The sequence below is a fragment of the Rhinopithecus roxellana genome, chromosome 3 (assembly GCF_007565055.1).
Source record: "Rhinopithecus roxellana isolate Shanxi Qingling chromosome 3, ASM756505v1, whole genome shotgun sequence".
Lineage (NCBI taxonomy): Eukaryota > Metazoa > Chordata > Mammalia > Primates > Cercopithecidae > Rhinopithecus > Rhinopithecus roxellana.
The window spans coordinates 12,871,549-12,890,472 of NC_044551.1; the positions used below are offsets into that span (position 1 = coordinate 12,871,549).

Consider the following 18,924-nt stretch of genomic DNA (forward strand, 5'->3'; position numbering starts at 1 on the left):
CTCTGGACTAACTGGAACTACAGGCACATGCCCGGCTAATTTTAAAATTTTTCTGTAGAGACGAGATCTCCCTATGTTGCCCAGGCTGGTCTCAAATTCCTGAGCTCAAGTGAGATCCTGCCTCGGCCTTCCAAAGTGCTGGGATTATAGGTGTCAGCCACAGTGAAACATTTTCTTGGAAATGTACAACAAGTCCTACTTTTATATTGTTCTTTAATAGTGTTTGAGTTTACCAATTGATGAAGATAAGGTATAATTTTAAATTATATGTTCACTGGATTTAAGTAATACAATCTTAATGGCTAGAGTAATAGTGACAAATACATTGTTTTCATCTTTTCCTTTTGATTATAGCTGGAAAAATATTTAAAACCATTGAGCATCCATATTCTTATGTGACATTATGTATATCACTCACAGGAAAAACACCACTAATTTCGAGTTGAACCCAGCTGAAATAAAGAGAAGATGAACATCACATAAAGTTAGTTTTTATTCTCTTATAATACTGCCTTGCACTCCTTCCATACTGATTCTAAGTTTGCTACCCTGATTCCAAGAAATCCGTTTCATCTAGATGATACACAGTTCTGCTTTCTCTTTATTGCCTTGAGCAGTAATGGGTTAAGCAAACCAGGAAACACCTGCATAATAAGACATTTCATATTAGAGAACAGGAGAACTGAGAAAGAGAAAGTGCTGATAAATATACTCTATTCACAAGAAAAAAAAAATCACAAAGACAGAAAATCCATAGATGAAAAGGAAAAAAAAAAATATGGCCCGCTGCAAATTTCTCAACTTTAGAAGTGAATTAAAGATTACTGATCTATAATCAGTTAAAAAAAAAATTGAGGATGGCCATAGTTTGCTGTCTTACTTCTACTAAATATACACGTTTTAAATAAACCCCACACAACTAACTGACTCCTATGAACATTATTTGGTTGATAAGTAAATCTCCTTTTTATAGTAAAAATGTAGGGAGAACTAACACTCGTGCCTTTAATTGCACAGCCTTACAGGTTTTGAGAGATGCAGTCAACACTTTGTCAAGAACTGTCATTGTGAGCCAGGGAGGTGGAAGCACCATTCTGTTCAATGGTTTCTTCCCTTTACATACAGAACAGCCTAGATTCTGTTTATTTTTCAAACTTCTTCATTTCTATTTGCTTATTTGTTTATAATTTTTGATCCAGGAGGTACACTTGCAGGTTTGTTACGTAAGTATATTACACAACGCTGAGGTTTGTGTTTCTAATCATCCCATTACCCAAGTAGTGAATATATTACCTTATAGGTCATTTTCAATGCTTGCTCCCCTTCGTCTCTCCCTACTTTTATAATAGAATCCCCAATGTCTGTTGTTCCCATCTTTGTGCCCATGTGTCCTCGATATTTAGTTTCTTCTTATGAGTGCCAACATGCTGTATTTGGTTTTCTGTTTCTGTGTTAACTCAATTAGGATAATCGCCTCCAGTTGCATTCATGTTGCTGCAAAGCATATGATTGCAACTGGAGGCCATTATCCTAATTGAGTTGTTTATAGCTGTGTTGTATTCCATGGTATGCATATACCACATTTTCTTTATTTGGATTCCATTTAAGTAGACAAATTGTTGTATGTTACAAAAATTCATGGGATGGTCTACTAGTTAACTAGGATTGCCATAACAACGTATCAAAAAATAGATGACTTCAAGGGGTATCCAATCTGTCAGCATCCCTGGGCCACATTGGAAGAAGAATTGACTTGGACCACACAGAAAATACACCAACACTAATGACAGCTAATGAGAAATAATAACAATAATAATGTTTCAAGAAACTTTACAAATTTGTGTTGGACCACATTCAAAGCCATCCTGGGCCACTGGGCGGGCTGTGGATTGGACAAGCTTGGCTTAAACAATAGAAAATTATTGTCTCACAATTTTGGAGTTTAGAATTCCAAAATCAAGGTATTTGCAGGGCTTGTTTCTTCTGACAGCTCTGAGCAAAGGGCTGTTCAACTTCTCTGTTTGGTTTGTAGATGGCCGTCTTCTCCCCTGTCTTCATATCTTCTCTCTGTGTCTGTGTCCAAATGTCCTCTTCTTATGGGACATAAATCACATTGGATTAGGGTTCACTATAACGACCTCATTTTCATTTAATTACTTCTTTTAAATATCTTATTTCCAGTGACATTCTGAGGTAATGGGAGTTAGGACATTAGCACATGAATTTTGAGGAGACACAATTCAGCCCATAACAGGTGACATTCGGGATGATCAGAAGCCATGGCCAAGAGACAGTCTGGTAGAAGCACAGATAGCAGCACCCTGGAGAATATTTCCTTCTCACCTCCAGAATTCAGTACATAGGATATGCAAAAGAGAAGTGGCAGGATAGGTACTCTACAGCAGAGATAACCAGTAAGAAAACACCAGGACTTTCCAATCTACTTTCCCAGGCTTCTTTCTAGACAAACACCACACTCCATGCCTAGTCTCCTACTAAAAATGATTTTTCATTTCCTTTTTTTTTCTTTGAGATGGAGTCTTGCTCTTTCACCCGGGCTGGAGTGCAGTGGTGTGTCATCGGCTCACTGCACGCTCCACCATCTGGGTTAGTGCAGTGGTGTGTCATCGGCTCACCGCACCCTCCACCATCTGGGTTAGTGCAGTGGTGTGTCATCGGCTCGCAGCACCCTCCACCATCTGGGTTAGTGCAGTGGTGTGTCATCGGCTCACCGCACCCTCCACCATCTGGGTTAGTGCAGTGGTGTGTCATCGGCTCGCCGCGCCCTCCACCATCTGGGTTAGTGCAGTGGTGTGTCATCGGCTCGCCGCGCCCTCCACCATCTGGGTTAGTGCAGTGGTGTGTCATCGGCTCGCCGCGCCCTCCACCATCTGGGTTAGTGCAGTGGTGTGTCATCGGCTCGCCGCGCCCTCCACCATCTGGGTTAGTGCAGTGGTGTGTCATCGGCTCGCCGCGCCCTCCACCATCTGGGTTAGTGCAGTGGTGTGTCATCGGCTCGCCGCGCCCTCCACCATCTGGGTTAGTGCAGTGGTGTGTCATCGGCTCGCCGCGCCCTCCACCATCTGGGTTAGTGCAATGGTGTGTCATCGGCTCGCCGCGCCCTCCACCATCTGGGTTAGTGCAGTGGTGTGTCATCGGCTCGCTGCACCCTCCACCATCTGGGTTAGTGCAGTGGTGTGTCATCGGCTCACTGCACCCTCCACCATCTGGGTTCAAATGCTTCTCTCCTGCCTCAGCTTCCCAAGTAGCTGTGATTGCAGGCATGTGCCACGATGCCCAGCTAATTTTGTATTTTCAGTAGACGGGGTTTCATCATGTTGGTCAGGCTGGTCTCGGACTCCTGACCTCAGGTGATCCACCTGCCTCATCCTCCCAAAGTGCTGGGATTACAGATGTGAGCCACCGCACTCAGCCTGATTTTTCATTTTCTAAAACTTCTTTTGTGTATTCATTCCTCTATGAATATGCAGTTCTTATATTGACTTTATATGCAGAATATCGCTCACTCTTTAAGATCTGTCTCAATGGCTGGCTCCTTCCAGATAGCATTCCCATATCCCTGTGTGGGAATAAGTTTTTCCCGAGGTCAAATTATTTTTTGTTTTATAATCATGCCATTTGCTTGCTCAATCCACTTTGAAGAACACTGATCACACTCTGAAGATCCAAACTCCTTATCATAGCCAAAAAGACCCGAAGGATTTGGTGCCAGACAACTTACCAGATATCATACCCTTTCTCAATCTCTCCCTATTTGCCCACTCCAGCCACAGGGGTGTTCACTTTTGTTCCACAAATATGCCAAACTTATCCCTCCTGGGTGTCCCCTCTACTAGTTTTTACTTTCCATTTTAAATTCTTCTCTGACATGATCTCATCATGGATTCCTCTCAGTTACTCATATCTTGGCCTAAACGGCTTCAAGTCAGAGGCAGCTTTTCTGACCACCAATCTGAATTAAACTCTCAGTGTGCCTCTAACACATCAACTTGTTTGATTGGTTTTATTGTACATTATTTGTCCTTAATCATATCTTATCAATTAGTAATTCATTTGTTGATTTTCTGTCACCCTCAACTGCAATGTGAACTCCAGGGGAGTAGAAATATACTGGGTTTGTTTAAGTCTGTACCAAGGCACTCAAATAGGTGTATGAAATATATGGAGAAAAGCTTTTGAATAAATGAATGAATTACTAGATAAATGAATATAATAAATTTCATGCATGCATAAATACATGCTAGACACTCTACTTGGTACTGAAAATAGCTTTAGAGTACAGGGAGCATGCACTATTTCAAAGATCATTTTTTTAACATAGTTTTTTTTTTTTTTTTTGTCCTTACTTTTTCCTTTAAGAAGTATCCATTGAGATGATCTGAAACTTGGGTAAAATTTTTCCAGGTAGTTATGAATAAAAGAGGAGAAAGCCATTCCATTAAAGATGGAAAAGTCTATGGATATCGTGAGATGGGAAGAAAGGCTGAGTACTTGAAAGAAGGACAGAGAGACAGGAATACACTGAACTGAGAATGGGCCACTGGGCAAAGTAGGCCACAGGGCCTGACATGAGACAATGGGTCCTGGAAACAAGCCTGCAATGTAATGTTAGATACAGATAACTAAACAGCCAATAAACAATGTGATGGGATGGTCAAAACAAAAGGAACCTGACACAGGTTCTAGGATGAGTGGACAAGCTGTTGGCAGTGGGACGGTCCAGGGTTGGGGGAGGCAGTGTGCAGGTGATCAGATAAGAGGAGATAGGTGTTCCGGGCAGACTGTGATCATGTGAAACCCCCACGAATTAGGAGGGCTGTGGTTGAGAAGCTGAAAGTTTTGTAGTGTATACGGTCTAGCATGCTGTACAGTAAGTCCTCAGAAAATACCTTTTATTCAACATAGTTTCATAATACTGTTGATGAGACTGAAAAATGCCGAATCTCAGCCAGGGCCACCGTCTGTGCAGAGTTTGCGTGTTCTCCCCAGATTGGCGTGGGTTTTCCCCAGGTCTTCTGGTTTCCTCCTTCATTCCAAAGCTGTGCACATTAGGTGAATCAGTGTGTTTCTAAATGGTCCTGGTGTGAGTGGGTGTGGATGTGGGTGTGAGTACGCCCTACAATGGAACAGTGTCCTGTCTGGGGCGGGTTCCCACCTTGCACCCTGAGCTGCAGGCAGGATCCAGCCATCCACAACCCTGAACTGAAAAGACTGGGCGAATACTTATTTTATGTACATTTATTCATGTCTCTTAAATGTCTATATAACTCACATCCATTTCAATGTCTAATGTAAGAAGTGTTTTGATCTTTATTTTGAAGTTTTGTGATGTTCTTGTGACCAGAAATCTGCCCCAGGAATTTACATCTTGTTTATATCAAGTGGCCTGTGGTAAAACTGGTTTCATTAGGTGGCATTTTGAATAAAATTGTAGTTTCCAAGAACTATTGATGATGTTAAGTGAGGACTTACTCTGCCAGGCGGGGCAGCTGCTCTAATAAAAGCAGGAAAAACAAAGATCATCCCATGAAGAGCCTGTGAGACACAAGGTTAGTGCAAGTTTATCACTAGAATTACCTTATGCTGCTCAGCAAACACAAGGAGCGCTCTGTGATGACATTGGAGAATTCAATTTAAGGCGTAGTGATACCCCAGATAGATTCATGCCAAGCTTTGGTATTTCCTATCTTTAAGAAGACTCATTATTTTGAAAGAAAATGCAACCATAATTAAACTATCAAAAAGCAACAACAGGCCGGGCGCGGTGGCTCACGCCTGTAATCCCAGAACTTTGGGATGCCGAGGCAGGTGGATCACGAGGTCAGGAGATCTAGACCATCCTGGCTAACATGGTGAAACCCCTTCTCTACTAAAAGTACAAGAAAAATTAGCTGGGCATGGTGGCAAGCGCCTGTAGTCCCAGCTACTCGGGAGACTCACGCAGGAGAATGGCGTGAACCCTGGAGGCAGAGCTTGCAGTGAGCCAAAATTGCACCACTGTACTCCAGCCTGGGCAACAGTGGAAGACTCCTTCTCAAAAAAAAACAAAAAAGAAGAAGAAGAAGCTACAACACAACATCTTGCACTTCTGAAGAAACACCATTTGCAAAAAAAAAAAAAAAAAAAAAAAACAAAAAAAACAAAAAAAAAAAAACCACAACCAAACCAAAACCAAAAACAACAACAAAAAACTCCCTTTTGCACAATTGAAAAAGCAGTTATCCTATATTTCACCCCGTCTGTCAGACCCCAGGGGTATACAGCACATATGCTTTCTATCTGGTTTCAAACATGTGCTTAGATGGCAGGCATCCCTTGGGGCAAAAGGAAAAATGAATTTCAAACAACATGAAAAAATGGAATAAATATCATGCTTAAAAACTGAATTTCCCCATCTGCCTCATCATATGCAGCAAAAACTAAAGGATCCTACCACTCTTCACGGAAACATTCCTTAAAGATGTTCACTGAGAATTTTTGAACATTTATTAGGCTATTTATGACTGGGAAAAAATATTATTAAAAGTGAGAAAATCGGAATATTTTTAGTTATAAATTCAATTAACAAGGTGATAGGGCTAAATGTGTTCTTTACACATGATTTATTGTATCTAAGGACCTCGTGTCTGTCGAGAGTTTCAGTAGCAGCTTCCATATGGGAAGGATGTCTTGCTATGGTGTATGCAACATGAAAAGAGTCTGACAAGTTGGAAGATATATATACACACACACATAAATATATATATTATGTATGCATATACATATACACCAGAAATAGATATTCATTTAAGACATTTCATTAAATGAATGTGAAGTAATTCACAGCATAAAAAACAAATTTAGAAATAAAAGAAAAAATAAACTTTAGAACATACAACCACTAAGAATGCAGTGAAATCTATGAGAAGATATATTAACTGAGTATGACGCTCTTAAATATTTGCAATGTGAGTTAGCTTTCTTGAAGTGGAAGGGGATCCATGAATTTTGACATCAGGGAAACATAGAAGAGGGGGAACATTCCATTCCTTCAAAATTCTAGAGGAAAATAGAAATATGGAACTTACTTTTTTTACAAACCACTTAAACTGGTTTCTTACAGACCAGGCACTATTCTAACTTTTAGAAATAGCGTATACAAATATGAACCACATAATCCTTATAAACAATCCTATTAGATGTACACTATTATTGGACCTATATTATTGCATGTTGTAGGTGAAAGAAATGGGAAATGGAGAGGCTAAGTAACTGTCACTACCAATAAATGGCTAAGCTGAATTGGAAACTAGGCCATTCAATATGAATTCTGTGCTTGGAACTTCTATAGTTTGGTGGCATATCCAACACATCTAAGCACTGCAACCTTAAGGGAGGAGACCACCCCTCATATTGTCTTATGCCCAATTTCTGCCTCCAAAGAAAGAAGAAGTAAAAACTAAAAGGCAGAAATGAAATCCACAGGCAGACAGCCCAGCGCCATGGCCTGGGCCTGGTAGTTAAAGATCGACCCCTGACCTAACCGGTTATGTCAACTATAGATTCCAGCCATTGTATGGAAGAGCATTGTAAAAATCCCTGTCCTGTTCTGTTTCATTCTGATTACCGGTGCATGCAGCCCCCAGTCACGTGCCCCCTGCTTGCTCAATTGATCACGAATCTCTCACACGGACCCCCTTCGAGTTGTGAGCCCTTAAAAGGGACAGGAAGTGCTCACTCGGGGAACTCAGCTCTTGAGACAGGAGTCTTGCTGATGCTACCAACCAAATAAACTCCTTCCTTCTTTAACTCCATGTCTGAGGAGTTTTGTCTGCGGCTCATCCTGCTACAATCTAAACTGTCCAACCGACCCTAAAAGGCCCAAAGGAGTCAACACTACTTTGTTAGTAACATGGTGAGTTACCCATTTAATTCTAACTTTGATGACATAAAAATAAGAATTTTATTGGAGGGGGTTTATGTTTACATGTTCTGGGGAAAATGTTGCAACATAACGTAGATGGATTTTGATCTATGTCACTTTGTTATAATCTCTCCTTGGTCATTTGAAATGTGTATGACAAATTGTTTTTGTGAATTTGGAACTAGGAACCATAAGTATGTCTTTGCTTTAAAATAGCACAAAAATTCCAAATAAATCTTTCTCAGCAATTCCTTTCAAGCTTCTGCCTTGATCTTGAAAACTGATTCTGTCTTTATTTTGTTTTCATAGCTCTCATCAAAATTTTTGCTCAGCAATCCATCAACACTGCTGTTGTCAACATAAACAATGGAATCCACAATGTGATTCCAATTATCTGTGCTCAGTCTTGATCTTTTAAGATTCATCAGCAGCAATTGACCCAGTTGGAAGGCTTCCTTCATTCAATTTCAGAACACCATGCTTCTTGTCTTCCTCTTGCACTGACCACTTTTTTTGCTCTTTTTATTTTTCTTCATTCCTCTGATGGTTTTCACTCTCATGCCCCGAGCTTAGATCTTGGATTTCTATTCTCGTCTGAACTTGTTGCATTAGTGATCAAATCCTGGGTCAAGTTGGGTGAAATCATTCTGTTGTGCCTGGGTCTGAATCCCAATTCTGCCGCTTACCAGGTGTGTGATCTTGGAAAATGTTATCTTAAACTTTTAGCACCATTTTCTCATCTGCTAAATGAACATAATGGTAATAGTGCCTTTCTCATACAATTCTTATGAGGATTACTTAAACAACATAATGCATATTAAAATCATAGAATAACACCTGACATAGAAAGTGTGATGTGTTTGTTTAAATAAACAAATCTTAGTCAATATCATATAACATACCTACTAGGATGAACTCACCCCTGAATTTCGTATGAATATATCAAATTTCCTTGTCAACATTTCTCCTTAGTTGGCTAAAGGCAGCTCAGATTTAATTTGTTCAGTTCACAGCAAAGCTATATTCCCATTGTTCAGGCAAGATACCATGAATTCACCTTGGATCTTTCTAATTTCCTCACACTGCATATATAATACATCACCAATTATCTTGTCTCAACCTTCCTTCCTTTGCTCACCCGTTGTTCTGCTGTATCTCTGTTCCCACCTAGTATCATTGCTCACCAGCTTGTTGTACTTGCCTAAAAAGGAGCTTCCTAATTCCACCCCTGGTCCTCTATAGTGCACTATCAACACATCAGCCAGAGAAGCCCTCTGAAAAGATAAAACACATCAAGGTCCTTCCACTGCCCTCAAGGCCCCACTGCCTGTCGAACCGCTTCTTTTTTTCTTCTTCTTTTTTTTTTTTTTTTTTTTTGAGATGGAGTCTGGCTCTGTCACCCAGGCTGGAATGCAGTGGTGCGATCTCAGTTCACTGCAACCTCAGTCTCTGAGGTTCAAGCAATTCTCCTGCCTCAGCCTACTAAGTGGTTGGAATTACAGACATGTGCCACTACACCAGGATAATTTTTGTATTTTTAGCAAAGACGGGGTTTCACCATGCCGGTTGGGCTGGTCTCAAACCCCTGACCTCAAGTAATGCACCCACCTCAGCCTCCCAAAGTGCTGGGATTACAGGCGTGAGCCACCGTGCCCGGCTGAACCTCTTCTATAATCTTTCTCCACTCTCTCCAAGCTTCCATCACATTGGCCTTGTTGGTTTTCGAATAGCTCTCACCTTGATGACTTGAAATTTATGATTTAAATTGGAAAGCTCTTATTCAGACACTTTCAAGGTTTGCTCCCATATCTATTTCAAGTCTTTTTAAATGTTATTTTATCAGGAAGATATTCTTGAAACATATTTTCAGAATTTGCAAACTATCATTTCCTCTTCTCTGTACAACACAGAAACTTCCTGGCACTCTTCCCAGCTAATTTTCTGCATAGCATTTATCATTTTTGATAAACTTATTTATACATAATTTAAATATTATATAATTTAATTACTTGTTTGTATTCTCCTCACTAGAATCTAAACACCAACATGGTTAATAACATTTAATGATTTTTTAATAAATTTATCCACAACCCAGAGAAGAATCCTTGACACAAAATAATATTGAGACAATTTTCAACACTTTATTTAAGGAAATTAATCCATGAGTCTATGATCCATTCCCCTACCTCTAAGCATATTGATATTTTATGTAAACTAGGGATAAAATTATTAAGGAGATAAAATGAAAGGGCAAAGTGAATTCTTACTTTTCTCTCTGTCACTCACAATATGTCACCCAAATATGTCTGTTTACAAATATATTTGAAATATAAAAGCATTTAAGAATGCCAAAAATATACATTTGACATATAATATTAATTCTCAAATCTAATCTGCCATTGTTTAAATCTTTCTTAGTTGTAGTGTTAATTGACACGTGATAATTGTATAAGTTTACAGGGTATAATATGATGGTTAGATACATGCATTCATTATATAATGATTAAATCAAGCTAATTATTTTCAGTTAATAATTATTAAAAATAATTTATATAATTTATATAAGTAGACATAGATACAAAGAGTGTGCTCTTCTTTTTCTTTTTTTTTTCTTTATTATTATTATTTTTTGTGTGTGACATAGTCTTGCCCTGTCACCCAGACTGGAGTGCAGTGGCATGATCTTGGCTCACTGCAACCTCTGCCTCCCCAGTTCAAGTGATTCTCCTGCCTCAGCCTCCCAAGTACCTGGGATTACAGGCACCTGCTACCATAACTGGTTAATTTCGTTTGTTTGTTTTTGTTTTTGTTTTGCGTATTTTTAGTAGGGACAGGGTTTCACAATGTTGGCCAGTGCTGGTTTTGAACTCTTGACCTCAATTGATCTGCCTGCCTTGGCCTCCCAAAGTGCTAGGATTATAGGCATGACCCACCGTGCTCAGCCCAGTGTGCTCTTCTTAAAAGGTAGTTTTACTATTTTTAGCATATTCTGAAATACCCATGAATTTTTGGTTAAATGACAGAGGTTATTATGAAGTCAAGAAAAGTGATTTATTCTACTTTTAGTTCAAAGATAAAATGTACATTTCCCCATATATTTATCTTAGTAATCAGTCTTAGTTTATATGGCAGAAAAATCTAGCTGAGTTCCTAAGCTCTGTTTCTCTCTTCTCTAGAATGGTTCCTGGGGAGTGCAGCACAGTCTTGTTAGAAAACAGGTCAAGGAAAACGAAGTGCAATGCTATACAATATAACAAAGTTGATATACTTTGAAATCATTATATGAGCTTGTGTCAAAGAATACATACTTAATCCCCATTCCGGAGGAAGAAAAAATGGTAGCAGAAAAAGATTTTTGAACTGGAGGAGTATATTATTGCCTGTCAAATGAAAAAGATGGTTATTTGTCCCTAGTATGGGGTGTAGAATGGGGTATACCAGTGCAGAAGTAGCCCAAATTACAGTATCTGGCATGTTATTCTGACTGTTTTCAAAGATAGGGCAGTGTGACTTTCTCAAAAGTCAGATGAAATCATTTAAAAATATGAACAAAAATAGATTCCAATGGCAAATATATATAAAAAATTATCTGCCATTCTGGATTAGCCACACTACAGTTCTCCTTAACTAAAATAGATAATTATGTACTGACTACATAAAAATAATCATTGCCAAGGGATATTTATATTAAACTGGAGAATCAGAAACTGAATCTGTTTGTATCTCCTTAACAGGCTCATGATCGTCCTTGAATAACTGATTTTATTATTTCCTGCACGGTCTTGACATTCTTATAAAATTGGCAAATGTAGTTGTATCATGAACCTGATTTAAAAGAATGCTGGGGAAATTAACAGATTAGCCTTTTTCAAAAGATTTAAAATTTGATTAAAGTTTCTATCTTCAACACAAAATGAAACTTGCCTCACGGTGTATGAATTACTCATTTGAATCCAAAGACCTTTGATTAGGATAATTTTTCAAATATAAACAATTAGTAACAGACCATTTATTTACTAAATGTTATAGGAGAGAGCCAGCTGTCTCTATTTCCTTTCCTTGACTATTTGAAGTTAGAATTTTCTCAAGACATTTAGCCATTTATAAATGTTCAGTTAAACATGACAGTTGTGGATTGGATATTTGTAAGGTCATTTTTCATAGGCTGCCCCAGAAGAAACATATTTCTTTTTTTTTTTTTTTTTTTTTTTTTTTTTTTTGAGACAGAGTCTTGCTCTGTCGCCCGGGCTGGAGTGCAGTGACCGGATCTCAGCTCACTGCAAGCTCCGCCTCCCGGGTTTACACCATTCTCCTGCCTCAGCCTCCCGAGTAGCTGGGACTACAGACGTCCGCCACCTCGCCCGGCTAGTTTTTTTTTTTTTTGTATTTTTTTAGTAGAGACGGGGTTTCACCGTGTTAGCCAGGATGGTCTCGATCTCCTGACCTCGTGATCCACCCGTCTCGGCCTCCCAGAGTGCTGGGATTACAGGCTTGAGCCACTGCGCCCGGCCAAGAAACATATTTCAATCCAAGCAAATGATTAGCATTTCTCTATGATTTGACTCCACTTTTTCTATGGCCCAGAAACATATCTTGACACTTACTCAGTTTAATTTGATGTGGAAAACGCCTCTTTTTAATCAACTTTAAAATTATGTTCTGTTGACTTGCAAATGAGAGGTCAATGCTAATTGAGAGCGGCCTTAAAAACTCTGATATCTTTGATCCCTGCACAAAGATTCCATGCTCAGTATGTTCTGATACTTGGCTTTTCCTGATTCCCTTACGAGGTTAAGAAGATGAATGCTCATTGCTTTTAATCCTTACCATGATTTATGAGCTTCTTGGTATCCTTTCCCCAGAGCAGCTACAACTGTGTGGTTGTTCTGCCTGCTGCTTAAATCACACAGACATCTGCAAACTAAATTATGGATTGTTGTCCCATAGACCATAACCAAGAATTCTCTTCATCACTCCTGCAGTATAATTTTTTTTTTCTGATTAGAACAAAGAACATGTATGTATTTCCTTGCTTCTGTAGTAAGGGCATTTTAAGCTAATTTGAATGATAGCACAATAACCTGGATTGTGATCTATCACAAAAAAATCAAAGCAGCATGAAATATAACAAGGTAGCTTTAAAGCCAAAAAAAAAAAAATCCCCTATTTATTTATATCTTTCATCTTTATTTAAGGCATTGAATATTTAGACTCACAGAAGGAAAGTGACCTTTAAGATTAACTGAAAATATGCACCATGGAATAAAATGCATGTAAATGACCTTTATGTCTCTGAGTGTGAATGATTTTAAGAGTATCTTGTGATCTGATCTATGACTATTTAAATTAAACACTGAGTAAAGAAATAGAAAATTACATACAGGATAATTCATGGAAGATTGGGATATTTTTTTAATGTAGTCTTTTCTGCTGGTCTCACTTGTAGTAAACCTGTTTTAATAATCTGGAGGCTTGAAGCAATCACGAGTAATTGGAATAACTCTTTTGTCTGAATTAAAAGGCTGGTAGAGTCTAAGTTGGAATAATCAAATGCTTCTGTATTTTTCTTTTCTTTTCTCTCCTTGTTATTCTGTGTAAATGATGAATCATAATTCCCAATAATAAGCCCACTGTGAAATCCTCACAGGTACGTCTCAAATTATTAACCTTTGACAATTACCAAAATTAGAAATATCCCTACATTTATCTTCCTCAGATGTGCTAATTGCAACTCTAACAACAACCTGTCAGGGAAAATCACACGAACAAAATTTACCAAATGATTTCTAGTTATGCCTTACAAAGTATATTAAAAAAAAAAAAAAAAAAAAAAACAGATGGCTCTGCAATTCATTTTTTGAACCCTGTTGTCAACTCAGCAGGACACAGTGAACACTAAAGAAATGCTCAAATCCACTCCTGGCTGAGCAGATCTGCTGTTGCCTCTGTTTCCATCAGTTTCTGTTTCACCTCATCACTGCTGAAAGGCAATGTTTTCTGAGTGTCAGGACCTGATATTCATACCAATGACCTAAAGACTTGCTTTTTTAAAGAAAGATCCTAGATTTGTTTGCCTCTGTGTCAGTGAAAAGCTCACTTACAAAACTTTCCATTTGTCAACACTCTTTGTATCCTCCTCTTCATAAAATAAAGTATTAGTGGAATATTGAAGTATTCTACTCAGTTCATATGGTTTGGCTTGTGTTCCCCATCCAAATTTCATCTTGAATTGTAGCTCCCATAACTCCCACATGTTGTAGGAGGGACCCAGTGGGAGGTAATTGAATCATGGGGTGGGACTTTCCCATGCTGTTCTTATGATAATGAATAAGTCTCATGAGATCTGGTGGTTTTATAAAGGGACATTCCCCTGAATATACTCTCTTGCCTGCCACCATGTAAGATGTACCTTTGCTGCTCCTTTGCCTTCCACCATGAAGGTGCAGCCTCCCCAGCCATTTTTCTTTATAAATTACTCAGTCTCAGGTATGTCTTTATTAGCAGTGTGAGAACAGACTAATACATTAGTTAAAACCCTAAACTATTTAAACATATCTTGAAATAAATTATTTTTGAATACTTATTTAATTTCCTAAGAAAGTATACAGGACAGATAGAAACAGAATTAAATTGGTGCTCCCAAAAAATCTAATATATATAACCTCCCAATCTCTTGCCAGCAGTCATCTTCTTTACACACACACATACACACACACATACACACACACACACACACAACCCCCACATCAGGTTATTCTACATTAAAAAACAAACCAACTAAAGCAACAAAACACAGCTCCACATCCTATAAAAGATAAAGTCCCAATCCCAGACATAGTTTTCATTTCATTAAAGTTTCTTCATCATGTAAGCCTATTCTTCTGGATTTATCTGCCAGCTATTCCCATATTTGACACACATTTCATTCTCTAACTCCTCAAGTAGTATAAAATTTACCACATACGAAATGATACCATATATCTTTGTAACTTTTATGTATCTATACCTTCTTCTTTACATATTTTTATCTATATCTCTTTATAGACTAGTTCAAATGTCCTTTGTCTGCATTTTCCCTACTCTTTCTAACTACTACAGGAAGAAAAAAATGCCAACTTCAACCATATTTTTCATATTGGAACAAGAAAGTATTCTATAAATGATCAAAGAATGTTCAATTAACCGTATGAAAGAAGAAAGATTTATTTCCTTTCTCTTTCCCTTTACTTTTTTTCATGATTTACAATAAATTAATATAATTACTTATTAACTAAACATGAATATAAGTGAGAAATTAACAGAATGATAGTTTTGCAAAATTTAAAGAAATAATACATTGCCCTATGTGATTGTTGAAAAAGAAAATTATAAAAGGGGGTGGTAACATCATAAACAGGCTCCAGAGCATTACTCTACTCAAAGTTAAATTAATAAAAGAAAAATTTCTTTCTTAATAAAGAAATGTTAATAATCAGTTAATATGACTTGAAACCTATATATTCATTGTTCTCGATTATCACTCTCTATTTTGTTATAGCATTCCACTGAGATTATTCTCAGCTCTATTTGCTTATGTGGCATTTATGAAAATCCTCACATTAAAAAGAAAATAATTTCAAGCCATTCTCCTTAAATGCCTTCTGCATCGATATGAATTCTACTCTAATTAAAAACAAATGAACATTCCAATTTCTTTAAAATTATCCTTTCTCAAGTTATTATCTTTAGTTTTATGTTAAACAAATATCAAACTATTTTTATTTCTTCTTATCGTTGTATATAGCACAGAGTGAACTATAGGACATTTGCAAAGAGTGTGAATCTCATTTATCTGGGCCTTTGGATGTTTTAATGCTCCATTATGCTTTAAAGAAAAGGAAAGAAAGTGCTGCATTTATCATTGGAATGGCTTAGTATTAATTTTTCATTATTCATATTTTCATCACAGATAATACTGAGTTTGGTGTAATCATGGATATTTAAGAATATGGAGTTGCCTTTTACAGGAATTAAAAGTCAAAGTGTTCACTTCTCTTATTCTATAAATAGAAGATCTGGACTGAAACCCCAAACCAAAATTATCCATGGTCAGAGATTTAGAAATTAATTAAAATTTTCTATAAAAAAATGCAAAAATTTCACAAAGAAAAGGTAAGCAATTTTCTACATAGAAATTTTGAATATTGAAGAGAACAAATTGGTAGATAAAAGAGATGACCATGGGGAGGAAGAATTATTAACAGTTGAGATATTAACTGGTTCACTCTATTCCAATCTTATAATCTTACATTTTTAATTTAAAATTTGAATTCTTTCCCTCAAATCTTATAGTTGAAATTAATTGAGAATGTTTTAAAACTACACTAAAGCCTAACCTTTACTGAATAAGTTAATCTTATAAAAGGATCATGAGAAAGAAAAACAAAAGGCTTCATCTTTCTACTTCAGAAATATGGGCATGCACAGAGAGTTTGAAGAAATATAACAGGAAGTTTCATAAAGCCACATTAGTTTAATTACACATCTGCCTTATCTCTTCAACCTTGTCTTTCTGAGTTGTTATATCAATGGTTAATCTTAACTGATCACTGAATAGAACTGAGAACATCAAGCTTGTTTTGACTACAGCCTAAGTAAGAGGAGATTCTCCCATTACCAAGAGGGGAGTGTCAAAGCAGTACTCTAATTACTACCTCTGTGAAGGTTAACTGTATCTGTCTAAATCTCAGTGTTTAGATTCCTACCATCAGCAAAGGAAAAGCAGATTACAATTGCCAGTGCAAGAAACAATTGAACAAGATTGTGCCATATCAATATTCGTAAAGACAAGAGAATTGATGACTTTATCTCTCTGTTTCCCATGGGTGACTTTCAACAGAGGTTTGCCTTTGAAATGAGACATATCCAATTTAACAAACACAATACCCGCTAATTATGAAGGACTAGGCAAAGTGTCATAAAAATATAATATAAAAGACAGAAATCACTTTCTGTTCTTTAGGAGGCACATAGCCATCAGATCTTCTCAAACCTGCATGTAAATTGAAACTGTGAGGAAAAATACAACAAAGAAACTAAAAAATAAAGAATTATAAAAATAATTATATATTCTAAAAAATGTAGAAATAACTGGTTACTTCAAGTTTCATGATTTTGTGTTTACGTCAACTGTCTGTAAATATACAAATATTTGAATATTTTGATTTCTAGTAAACATTTTTTAAAGTAAAGAAGTTTTAAATAGGATTTGCGTTTTCAGGTATTAATTAAGAAGGTAAAAGCATATATCTTAATAAGATTTTTTTTTTTTACTTACCTTTAAAAAGGCTGGCATTCTTTAAAACTCACGACTGCTCCTGGGATCCAGCTTGGCTATATTCCCCAAAGAGCCAAGCTGTTAGGTAACAGAGCTGGAAAGACAAACATAGATAGTCAGAATGTTAACTGTCTTTTCTAATAAACATTTATTTTAGAATATTTTTACATTTTCTTAAAAGTTGCAAAGATGGTATAGAGAGTTCCCGAATACCTCTCATCTGATTATCACTATTGCTAATATCTTACATTATAATTATAAGTGCATTTGTCAATGCACTTTTGATGTGTGTACAATGTACTTACAATGCTGCTTTTGATACATTGTGATAGATAGTGATACATTGTAATAGATGGATCTAAATGAACCAATATTGACACATTATTCTGATTTCACTAGTTTTTCTCCTAATGTCATTTTTCTATTCCAGGATATCTCATTGCATTGTCATTACGTCCCCTTGGCCTCCTCATGGTAGTGATAGTTTCTTAGACTTTCCTTGTTTTTGATGACCTTGAATGTTTTGAAAAGCAATGGTCAGACATTTATAAAATGTCCTTCAGTTGGAATTTGGCTGATGTATTTCTAATGATTAGACTGGGGTTATGAGTTTTCGGGAGGAAGACCATAGAGGTAAAGTATCATTTTTGTTACTTCATATCAAGGGTACGTGTGTCATCAGCATGACTTATTACTGTTGACACAGATCTTGATCAGCTGACTGGGGTATTTATTACTGTTGACACAGATCTTGGTCAGCTGACTGGGGTACTTATTGCTGTTGATGCAGATCTTGATCAGCTAACTGGGGTATTTATTTCTGTTTACACAGATTTTGATCAGCTGCCTGGGGTACTGTTTGCCACCATTTCATATTATAAAGTTTCTTTTGTTCCTCCTTTCCATACTGTACTGTTTGAAAGCAAGTCACTAAAAGCAGCCCACAGTCAAGAGATAGGGAGTTATGCTCCATCTGCTGGATGGGAAAATGACACAAAATATTTGAAATTTTATGACAGAAATTTACCTATTCTCCCCATTTGTTTGTTTCCTTGTTTGTGTATTCATTCATTCATTCAGTAATTTATATGTATCAGTGTAATCTCATGGATATTTATTTTGTATTTCATGTTGTAACACAATACTACACTCTTTATTTTGTTGGTCTAATTGTTTTAGCTTTGGCCTTTGTGAGCTCTTTCAATTAGCCTCTATGTCTTTTTTGACATACCATATTGGTTTAGTGAGTACTTCCTTAAATCCTGGCATGATAAGATAGTCCATGTTAATTTCAAAATGCATAATATAAATGTTATAATCTTCTTGCCTTAGACCTAGACTTAGCCATTTTTTTCAAGGATCTCTGATTCCTTTTATCACAGAATGGTGAGAAATCAAGATCTGACCACTAGTTATGGTTCCTTGCCACTGGGGTGCCATTACTTCTAAGCCCTCTCAGTGAACTGAGCTAGGAAATTTAAGTTTTATATTAACATGTATATGCAGACATCCATAATTGTCTCTATATCTATCAATCTGTATATATAATTAGATAACATTATTTCATACTGACAACTTCAATCTGTATCTATAATTAGATAACATTATTTCATACTGATAACTTCAACTCTTCAGCTTTATATTGTTAACTTCAGGCTGATAACTTCAACTTCCTTAATACATA

The 18,924-nt window shown here is 37.0% G+C and overlaps 1 protein-coding gene across 2 annotated transcripts in view; it reads right to left on the reverse strand.

Annotated features, from left to right (window-relative positions):
* Positions 1–18,924, reverse strand: part of CDH12 (cadherin 12) — a 1,165,810-nt gene that overhangs the window by 785,021 nt on the left and 361,865 nt on the right. For both annotated transcript variants that reach the window (XM_030927855.1, XM_030927854.1), the window contains exon 2: positions 17,241–17,334. The gene's annotated coding sequence lies outside the window, so the exon portion shown is untranslated. The remainder of the gene's footprint in view (positions 1–17,240; positions 17,335–18,924) is intronic.